A 10,228-nucleotide genomic window follows, 5' to 3' on the forward strand; every position below is an offset into this window, starting at 1 on the left:
CACAAAGCTGAATCGTGTTATAGAAATTTTGCATTAAAGGACCTCTTATAGGGAAATGACCACAAAGTATCATGTTTTCAGATTTGAGGACACAGAGTGCTGATGAGTAGTGGGAGTTTGTACCTCACTTATTAGGGCTGTCAGGTGGAAGAAATACTTAACTGTCACCACAAATACATGGACTAGGGAAAGCATTTGCCTGCATTGTATGTGACCAGGTATAAAACAACGGGAGGTACACAGGTAGCAGAAAGAATGATCTATCTTTCCTGTAGGAAGGCTACGCTACCAGTCCCTGTTAATGTGGGGGTCAGGAAAAGGAGGTGGAAACTGTTGTGTGAAAGGGGAGAAGCTCTCTTCCAGCTTTGAAATAGGCTTTTAATTAGGGCATATTTCCACCCCCTTTAAAGTAGCAGGGATTCAGGTAACTTAAGGGTGGACCTGATGTTTGAGGCCAGGAGCAAAATCCCTCGGTCATGGGGGATCAGGTCCAGCAACCACGAAGGCAGAGCCATAGCAGTGAGACCAGGCTGAAGTCAAGCTAGGAAGTCAGTCCACAGGTTGAGGCCAGATCAAGAATTGCTATGGTACAGACACAAACGAACTGGAAAGCAGTACTCTTCTAACACAGCTCAGATGGGGATTGAAGACCCACGGCTGAGCTTAAATAGAGCTCCTGCGCCCATGGGTGTGAATAGAAGCTGCAGGTGAGGCCACTCAGAGCCACTAGGGCTTATTAGTGCACTCAGGACCCACAAAGAGTTCATCTAGCCCCTTTCTTCCTTACAGGATAAAATTTGCAATAATACATTGAAGCAAGCCTTTCACCTCAGTTACCTACAGCTGTTCCTTCCTGATTCAACTCCTGCAAAAGGAAGGGTGAAATGGTGAGCAGAAGAGCTATATGCAGTATGCTAGACGTGAGGCTCAGCCACAGGCAAGAACAGCTTCCACCTGGAGCGTGGGAGCTTATGACAGTGCCACCATCTCACGGTTCCTTCCCAAGTTCATGCGTTCTCTACTGCATGTTCAGAAAACAAGATAAAGTACTTTAGATTTGAAGGTGAACAACAAAAAGGTGAAGCGTTTTGTTTTGTGGTTGTGCATATCTTTGCAGGCTATGATTAGGGCCTGTAGATGCTGTAGAAATACAAACAAGCTCTGTTCAGAAAAGAAGATAAGAAAACTTGCGTTATTCTCAGATAACATACTTGCAGAGTCACTAGAGGATTACTCATTGTAATCCTGCTAGGTGTTATCTTATTATCTAGCGGTAACACATACCACATAGGGCTTTACTGGAAAGGAAAACAGAGAAAGACTAAAAGCAATGGAAGAGTCTGAAGTAAAGTAAGAATTCTGCAGCCCTGGCAAAGGAGCCTTCTGTGCCCCTCCTTTTTTTCCGATTTCTCTGAAGTGTATAATATAGCTTCCTGCTACATCTGTCGGCGCAGACAGCTCTGAAAATTAGAAAGAAAAAAAAAAAAACCAGAAATAAACTAGAGATATTGTATTAGAAACATTACTATGAAAGATATCAACAGTTTTATGTTTTCAGGGAAGCTGCCCTTTCCTTGCTCTTCATGGAAGTTTCAGCTTCCCACATCTTAAAGAGAATTGAGGCTTTTGTTCTCAGCTTGAAAACAATTTTTATAATAAAAATCAGAATTGGTCTCTTAGTTATAATTAACAAAACTTGGTTATAATTAAAAAGCAGGTGGGGTTGGGCAGAACAGCAAAAGACTTTTTAGCTAAATGTTCACCTAAAATGGTTTTAGCCTCTTATGGAAAGAAAACCAGTTCCAGAGGTCCTCCATTGCCCTCTGCGGGAGAGCCTTAGCACTGCTTATGGAGCAGGCAGCTCTGCAGCCAGTGAACACTTCTTGCCTCACTGCATTGCTCTGTTCTGATTTAGAGAAATTATCTGCATTGTGACATCAGTAAAATTAAAATTTTGGTTAAAATTTAAAAGGATTATTATTTGGTTGTAAGTACATTGTTCACGATAAAAGACAACGTTTAGTAGTATGCTCTTTAGCATGGAGTTTGGTAACATATGGTTGTTTTAGAATAAATGTTTTGAAGCTTTAAATCTACTGACATTACTAAGAATGGGTTGAGTTTATGATTTGAAGTGGTTGTACTAATTAAAATTAAAAACAAGATGACAACATTTCAACTGTGATTCAAAAAGCTGTGTAGCAGGTATCTGAAGTATTTCTAATTTACATTACAGTAATTCTCATTGTCTTCAGTTTGTTCACAGTTACAACTGCTATCCTTATGAAATTACTTTTGTCCACAGTAATCCATAATTTACTCCATTCATTCATGGGACTAACATTAAAAAAATCCAAACTTATTTTTCCACTGTTAGATCACATTTTTATTTTATAAGATGGTAGAACTACTCATTCTGTCACAGGCACTAGCACTCCAGGATGCCATTACATATATTCCTTCTTCCTTTAGATCTAAGCTTGTCTCTATGAAATATGTCAGTCCTGCATTATATTTAGTTGTTTAGGACATGATGTTATAGGAGTTTTAATTCAACTCAGGCATTTTTCAAGCACCAGCGTATTTTTATTCTTTTGCATCCCCAGTGTTCAAGTATTCTTAGCCCTGATCTGGCTTGTCATTTTTGCAGTTTTCAGTATGCTCTTGTCTGACAAGTCCTCTTTAAATATCTGCTGTATCAGCTCCTCTGCTCTCTTGGAAAAGCTCCTTCTCCCCATCTGTCTCTTTCTAGCCTCAAACATTCGTATAGAGAACCTCACATTTCTCACGTACAGTGAACTGAGCTTGATAAGATTATATTTAGCTGTATCAGTAGAATTTAAATCCAATAATCCTGCTGAGAGGGAGTTCTTGGCAGCAAGGGGACCTAATGCACCTGTTTCACCTGCCACTTAGCTTGCATACCTTTGCAGTCAGTTTTCTCAGAACTCTTTGTATTGGTATTTGGTATTGTGAGGAAACAGAGAACAAAAACGCATCCACTTTTGCACAAAAGGGTAAAGGTACATAAAGGATGTAAAACATTCACATGTCATATAGAATGCCAGCTCTCTCTTGAAATAACCCTTGCCAATAGTAAATTTCATAACTCTTCATTATAAGGCTCTCTGCCAATACCAGATGCATCAGGCTTAAGTGGCACCGTCAGACCAGCTCTTCCCCAGGTTTGAAACATTTCTTCTTGTTTTGGGAAGTTCAGATCGGCCAGGGTCTTGAAGGGGAGGAGAGGAACAAAGAGGGAGGTGAAAGGCCTCAGTGCACTTCTTAGCGTACAGTTATATCTGGTTGACAGCAATATTGACCAGAACCTGTTAGGCCAAGAGTACACAGTCGTTAATGAATCCAGATCTGAACTTCGCAGTTGAAGAGTATAGGGCCGGTTCTGCACTGTCATATATCATTGGCAGTTGTTCCTAGGTGGAACAAGTGTAGATAATTCTTCCTCTGCCTAAAAATAGATAAATGATTAATATCATCCCCCCCATCTAAAAAAGTAATCTGAAAGAGTTTTTCCATGAGAAATCAAAAAAGAACCTCGCTGATGAAGTAATCAAAGTTCTTAAAATACAAGATATTCACTGCAGAAGGGGAAACTTCCAGTCCTTGTAATGGTATCACAGAAAACTGAAGTGGGTTTCTGAACTGGACCACCGTAAGGTTGAGATCAATCTAGGTTCTTCTCAGATTGTTAGCCGATGCTGACAGGATGGGATTCTTGCAGGTGCTGCATGTGCCTCTGTAGTGTCTGGTCAAAGTCAACTCCAGTGCTTCCAAGGGTTTTTTTTGTTAAGACTTCGTGGTGCCAGTCTTCTCCTAGTCCAGGACCAGGATCATCACAACTGAATTTCTTCACAGAACATTTATTGCAGTAGCACCATTTCATTGTAAAGGTGATGAGTCATGGCAACAAAGCTGGTGGCCAGGACCACACCTGGGGGACTTCATGGTGGTAGTTTTCTGCACAGGCTATCCCACCTGCCTGACTGCTGTCATCCATGTGTTCTGTTTTCAGATGGATACTGTGATCAGGGACTCCCATCTGATCCTAATATTTGTCCATTCAAAACTTAGCATTAAGCCCCTCACTTACCTGCCATACCCTGATTCCAAGTGCTGGGATGTTAGAGTGGGAGGAATGTAAGTCGTCCAGCACTTATTCCATACTTGCATGGCTTGTCAAGTGTAAGGCTTTACAGAAATCTGTGGTATTGCTGGAGTACTATTGTGTGCTGGTTTTGTCTGGGATAGAGTTAAATTTCTTCACGGTAGCTCCTATGGTGCCATGTTTTGGATTTGTGACCAAAACAGTGTTGATGATAAACCCATGTTTTAGCTGTTGCTGAACAGTGCTTGCAGAGGGTCAAGGCCTTTTTTTTTCCTGTGTCCCATGCTTCCCTGCCAGTGCATAGGCTGGGGGAAGAACTTGGGAGGGGACACAGCCAGGACAGCTGACCCCAACTGACCAAAGGGATATTCCAGACCATATGACGTCGTACTCAGCAATAAAAGCTGGGGCAAAAAGGAGGAAGGGGGACATTTGGAGTTACGTTGTCTGCCTTCCCAAGTAAAGGCTGTGCGTGTTGGAGCCCTGCTTTGCTGGAGATGGCTGAACACCTGCCTGCCGATGGGAAGTGGTGAATGAATTCCTTAATTTGCTTTGCACACACAGCTTTTGCTTTCCCTATTAAACTGTCTTTATCTCAACCCATGATTTTTCTCACTTTCACCCTTCTGGTTCTCTCCCCATCCCACCGGAGGGGAGTGAGCGAGCGGCTCCATGGGGCTAAGATGCTGCCTGGGGTAACCCATTGGCTAACCCATAATTCCTCCACCTCGTGCCAATTTTGCAGGAAGGTAGACAGACATGCGCACATTAAGATCAAGGTGCTCCAGGCTGAACCTTCTTTTCCAGAACTTCTTGCTGACACGTTCTTTGTGTTTTCCTCCTCAGTGTGGACTCTTGTACAGAATGGAAGAAAACATACTCAAAGTCATAAGCCTGTCTTCCAAAAGGAGATAACCTACATTTGGGGGAGGAGGGGACCTCCATAGCTGTGAGGCTTTTTCTGGTCACTTGTGAAATCCGTGGGCAGTATCTGCTGGTCCCTCCACAATAGGCTTTTTATCAACGCTCTCTTCTCAGTCTCCTTTTGTGGTTCTTTTTGTTCCCTGGGATGATTCTTTCCCCCTTGTTTTTTTCTACTATATTGGATGCAATACCATTCTATGGCCTAAATTTGGACAAAAGCAAGTGCTTTTAACTTAGAGTGAGTCCAGGCCCTCGCTTTTCTCAGACCTATTATCAGTTGCTGGCTAAGCAAGCCCATTCAGCTAGACCATGGCAGCTATGAACATGGTCCCCTTGTGACTAGCTGTTGAGATCAATGCCTCAGTTGAAGCAGCAACTGCAATTGATCCTTAACAGATTGCAAATTAAAGCTTGTGTCTCGCTATAAGCCTCTCTTGACCCTTGATTGCTAGCTTGATTCATACCCTTCATGTATATAGTTTTTATGTCTTTATATTATATGTCCTTAGTGCATAATCTTCAAAGCATATTCTATTTCCAGGCCTCTTAAGCAGGGTTGACATGTCTCAGTTCCTTCATTTTCTTTGTAGATAGCTAATTTCACTTAGCTTGTAAATGCTTGGTCTCTAGCACATCATTACTGAAAACAAAACTTAAATATTCAATGTTCAGGGTAGTTAGCACTGTTCTAGTCAGTGCTTGGGGGATTTTGTCAAAAAAAGTCTACTGTCACATTTGATTTTCCTCTCACAGACAAGCATTCATTAATTCAGCGCAAAGCACAGGCATCTCTGAGTCTTGTTAAGATTTTTATTTAGCAGCGGGGCAATTGAGTCAAGACTCCATCCACCTCTGCAAATGTGTGTTGTGATTATGTGGTCTCCAGCCTGTCAGAAGCTTATGAAACATTTTCTAATCAGGGACAGGCAACTCAGCCAATTTTCTCTATTTTAGCTCCTGTGTTATCTGACACTTTATTTCTGTCATAAGAAAGTCTGATGCATAGAAAACTATGTAAAAGCAACTCATTCCATGTGTTTTTAGGTCCTTTCCATGTTACGCACTGCAATTTTTCATTCTTCACTATGTTTTTGTTACCTTCTTAATATGTTAAAGGCCAATGTCTCACATCTGGACCTTGACAGGCTGATCTTGATAAGTTGAGAGCTATTCCCTTCGTTTTGGCATATGTTTAATAGCTATAAACACCACAAATGAAGTATGATGTGTATACTCATCATTGCTCCAACTACAGGAAACTTCTTGTCATTCCTCTCTGCTGTAACCTTGTTGTCTACAAATCTAGTTGGAAGTTGCCTAAATGGTTTTGCATTTCTGTCTCATGAAATATTTGAACGGTCTTTCCCTTTTAGGTTTTATCTGTGTGAGTACAGTCGTCATGAAACTTGCCCATGAGCCACAGCCCAGGAGTCCTGAGCCCTTTATTTATTTGCAGAAGAGAATATACATCATCAAGGATGAGGGAAATTCTAGAGGCCTGCAAAACGGAAAATACAGTGGCCATCTTTGAAAGGATGGAAGGGGAGAAGAAGACAACTAAGGGAATTACGCTTAGCCCGCTTTCCCTTCCTAGAAATAGACAAGGATAAATTATCTATGTGTAAGCACTAGAAGATAACAAAGTAATGAGCAATAGCTGGCATTAATAAATCAGAACAAATCATGTCAAATTATCCTAATTTCCTCTACCTGAGGAACTTTTTGAATAGGAGGAGGTCAATGTGATATGTCTTAAATTTAGTAATACCTTAGTAAGTATGAAGATGCAGTCTAAATACAACATCTGTAAGGTAGGGATAAAATCTACCCTTAATTCTCTGGTTTGAAAAACAGAAAAGTTGTCAGTGGGTCCTGTGGGTTTTTAGAAAAGGGTTAAAGGTAACATAATAGTATCCTTAATTTCATGTTCTCTATGGAAATGAATGTGAAAGTTCTCTAGTAGTGATAGTTATGCTGACTTTAATTTTCCTCTATCGTTAAATTTAAAGTATGGAAAGCAGCAACCCAAACTGAAAAGAAGTTAGTCTTGCACAAGTAGCACACTGGGCAGGTGTTGCTGTGAAAAAACAGACTTTTAACAAATAAAAGTCCAGGAGTAGGCTGTAAATTTAAATTATTATTTAGCTTGAATAGAGAGTCTTTCCAAAAAGTGTAATGCAGTGGGATTCATAGTTAAATCATCTAACTAGCAGATTAAAACCAAAAACCTTTTGAAAGTTTCCAATAGTATATGAAAATCTAGCGAAGCTGGTAAATGCCCTTGCTTTTAAGGTAGTCCATGAAGCTTATTGACAGGACAAAAAATGTTGCTCCCTCCTGAAATGAACTCCTACTTTATGAACGGTAATTCAGTATCCATGCAGGTCAAGGTGATATCTGGAAATCAGGCGTACAGGAAGGTGATTGTTTTTAATCCCTCAGTGATGGTTCCAAACTGACCTTTCTTAGCTGAGTTGTTATTATTGCTAATTATAATAGTAGGTCTAATGGGTAATATTTATACTGTCTTAATCAGCAGTATCAGTCTCTGTATCATTTGGTAACTGGCTTGCCTATATGGGTAATTTTTCTTTTGAGAAAACAGGAAAGCTAAAATTTAGTAATTTTTTTCTACTGTTTTTGAATGTGTTTGATATTAAAGGTGTTATTCTACTCAAAGAGAGATTGTCAGTGACTAATAGGACCAATTGCTTTCAGAACTGTGTCCAGCAATTACTTTTCAGGTGACCTCTAGTCAATGCTCAGTTGGTTAGGAAATGTCTTTAAATGATTTAAAGAAGAAATCACTGCATAGTTGTGCTTCATTCCAAATTCTGTGTGTATAATACTCTCTAGTCACCAGTGACATTTACAGCAGTTATGTTTTGGTCATGTTTAAGTGAAGCATCCTTTGTTTGGCAATGGGTAGGACTGGCTTAAGATTTTAGGGGAACTAAAAATGGCGTTAATCATCTAGTTCACTGGAGGTTCTTACTCTAGTTGGAATTAAATAATTTTTTGGAATTTTTTTCTCAACTTAGTTTTGTGTCATGTGGTGCAATGATCTAGTAAATGCTAGAGAGAATTACATGTCCCTGATGTAAATAAATGCAAATTATTAAGTCTTTATAACAGTTCAGAGTGGTTAATAATTTCTCCAAAACAAAGTCCAATGGAAAACAGACACATAGGAATCCACCAATCTTAATTTAGCTCTATGTAACTAAGATGGAAGAAGACTGAAATCTGCTTAAATATTTTGTTGAATTAAGGTCTTTTGCTAACATAACTGAAGCCAATTTCTAGTAATAAAAATTTTCCAAGAAAGGGAGGAATGGAAAAAATACAGAGGAAGACTGGGAATGGGAATACCTGCCTGGCAGGCAGAGCTACAAAATCCCACAGAGAATGTCGGCACAGTATTCCTGGTTTTGAACAAGCTTGACTATATTCAATAGAAATGTTAAAAAACATGCATGAATAATTTCTTGCTTGTGTAAAGGCAATTTCATGTTCACATGCCTATGCACAGTGTTTATTTGTTAAAGGAAAGCATTTGCAGGGTTTCAGTTGTCTTCAATAGCCATGAAAACATATGTTTTAAAAAAAACCACCTCTGTGGTTGGACACTTTATGACATTATTCTCCAATGTGTATTTCTGACCCAATTCTGCTCTGTGATACTTCTATACCACAGAAATGAACCTACCTCTTCCAGTTGAGTTGTACTGGTGGGGGTGGGTGCAGATTCAAGCTTATTGCATCCAGAAAGCTGAAAAATAGGATTTCCCTGATTTTTTTTTTATGAAAGTTTTAACTTAGAAAATAGCTCCATTAAGTAATGCTTCTCATCACTAAAAATGGCTGAATCAGAACTTTGATGATTACTTCTAATAAATTGTAGTGATTCTGAATACGATCCTGCCTTCATGGATAGGATTCTGTTAAGTCAGTGGAGTGATCGGTGCGGTGTAACTTTGAGTAGGACTAAAACCGCCTGCCCCTTCGCCAGCACTCCCGGTGCTCCTAGGAGGAGCACTGCCTGTTAGGGGAATGTGTTTTGTCCTGCTGTTCATGCAGTACTTCATACAAATAATATAGCTGTGAAGTACAGAATAAAAAACAACAGCAGAGGGAGGCATACGAATAGGCACAGGAGAAAAAACGTGGAGGTGTGACCTGAAAGCAAATGAGAGGAAAAGAGAGAGCCTGCATGACAGCGGGGCAGTGACCGGCAGGGCTGCACAAGTGGGAGGGGGAGAGAATAACTGCAGATAGATACCCAGCCTGCGAGTCTCAGCAAAACCAGCCCACGGGTAGGGTTAATAAAAAAAGTGTGTGTGGGCAGTTTGGAACTTCTAAGAGTTGCAAGGAGGGGAGATGGCTGAGTTTGGGGATTTTTCTCTTTGTCCCGTTACAGGCAGAGCACTCTCAACTCAGGGAATTTTTACTTAATTTACTGCCAGTTAGCACCAACTTCTGATCACTGACTAGGGTATTGGGTGAAAAAAAAGAGAGAACATAATTAAACACTTTAAGAAACAGCTTTCCTTCCCCAGGCTCCACTTTAGCCAAACATCTTTCCTGCCCCCGTCCTAGTCCCCTGTTTCACTGCAGGTCATACTCAGTCATCCCAGAGGAAGGTGGTGGTCGGTGCCTGACGGCTGCTCTCTGCCACTCCACCCTTCTCCTTCCCCTTAGGCCTCCCTGGGGCTGCATGTCCCCAGCAGCATCTTCCACGACGTCCCCAACTGTAACAGAGGCCTTAAACACCTTTTCCTTCTGGTAAATCCATGATTTCTTATGGTACTGCAAAAATGGCTAGGCAGGCTGTTGGTAGAATTGTTGATACCACTAGTCAGATACATGCAAAAAATTTTAAAAAGAAAATGTTGCTTTTAAAAAATTTTAAACTGAAAAATTCTGAAATGCTACTAATTACATCCAAACTAAATCTGTTTTGATTGCACCCCTAAATAGTCTCCTCTGTCTTCCATCAGGTACAACTCTTGTGTTTGCTAAAAGCAGCCGTCAGCCTATTGATGATGGGGTAGAGACTGCCTCTTACTAAATCTTTCTGCGACGTATGGCTCCATGTGGTGCAAACCAAAATCAAGGCAAAATACTTCCAGGCACTCTGCCCCTGTTAGGGCACTCACTTGTAAAAAATAATGTAAT

The sequence above is a fragment of the Calonectris borealis genome, chromosome 1 (genome assembly GCF_964195595.1).
Source record: "Calonectris borealis chromosome 1, bCalBor7.hap1.2, whole genome shotgun sequence".
Taxonomy (NCBI): Eukaryota; Metazoa; Chordata; class Aves; order Procellariiformes; family Procellariidae; genus Calonectris; species Calonectris borealis.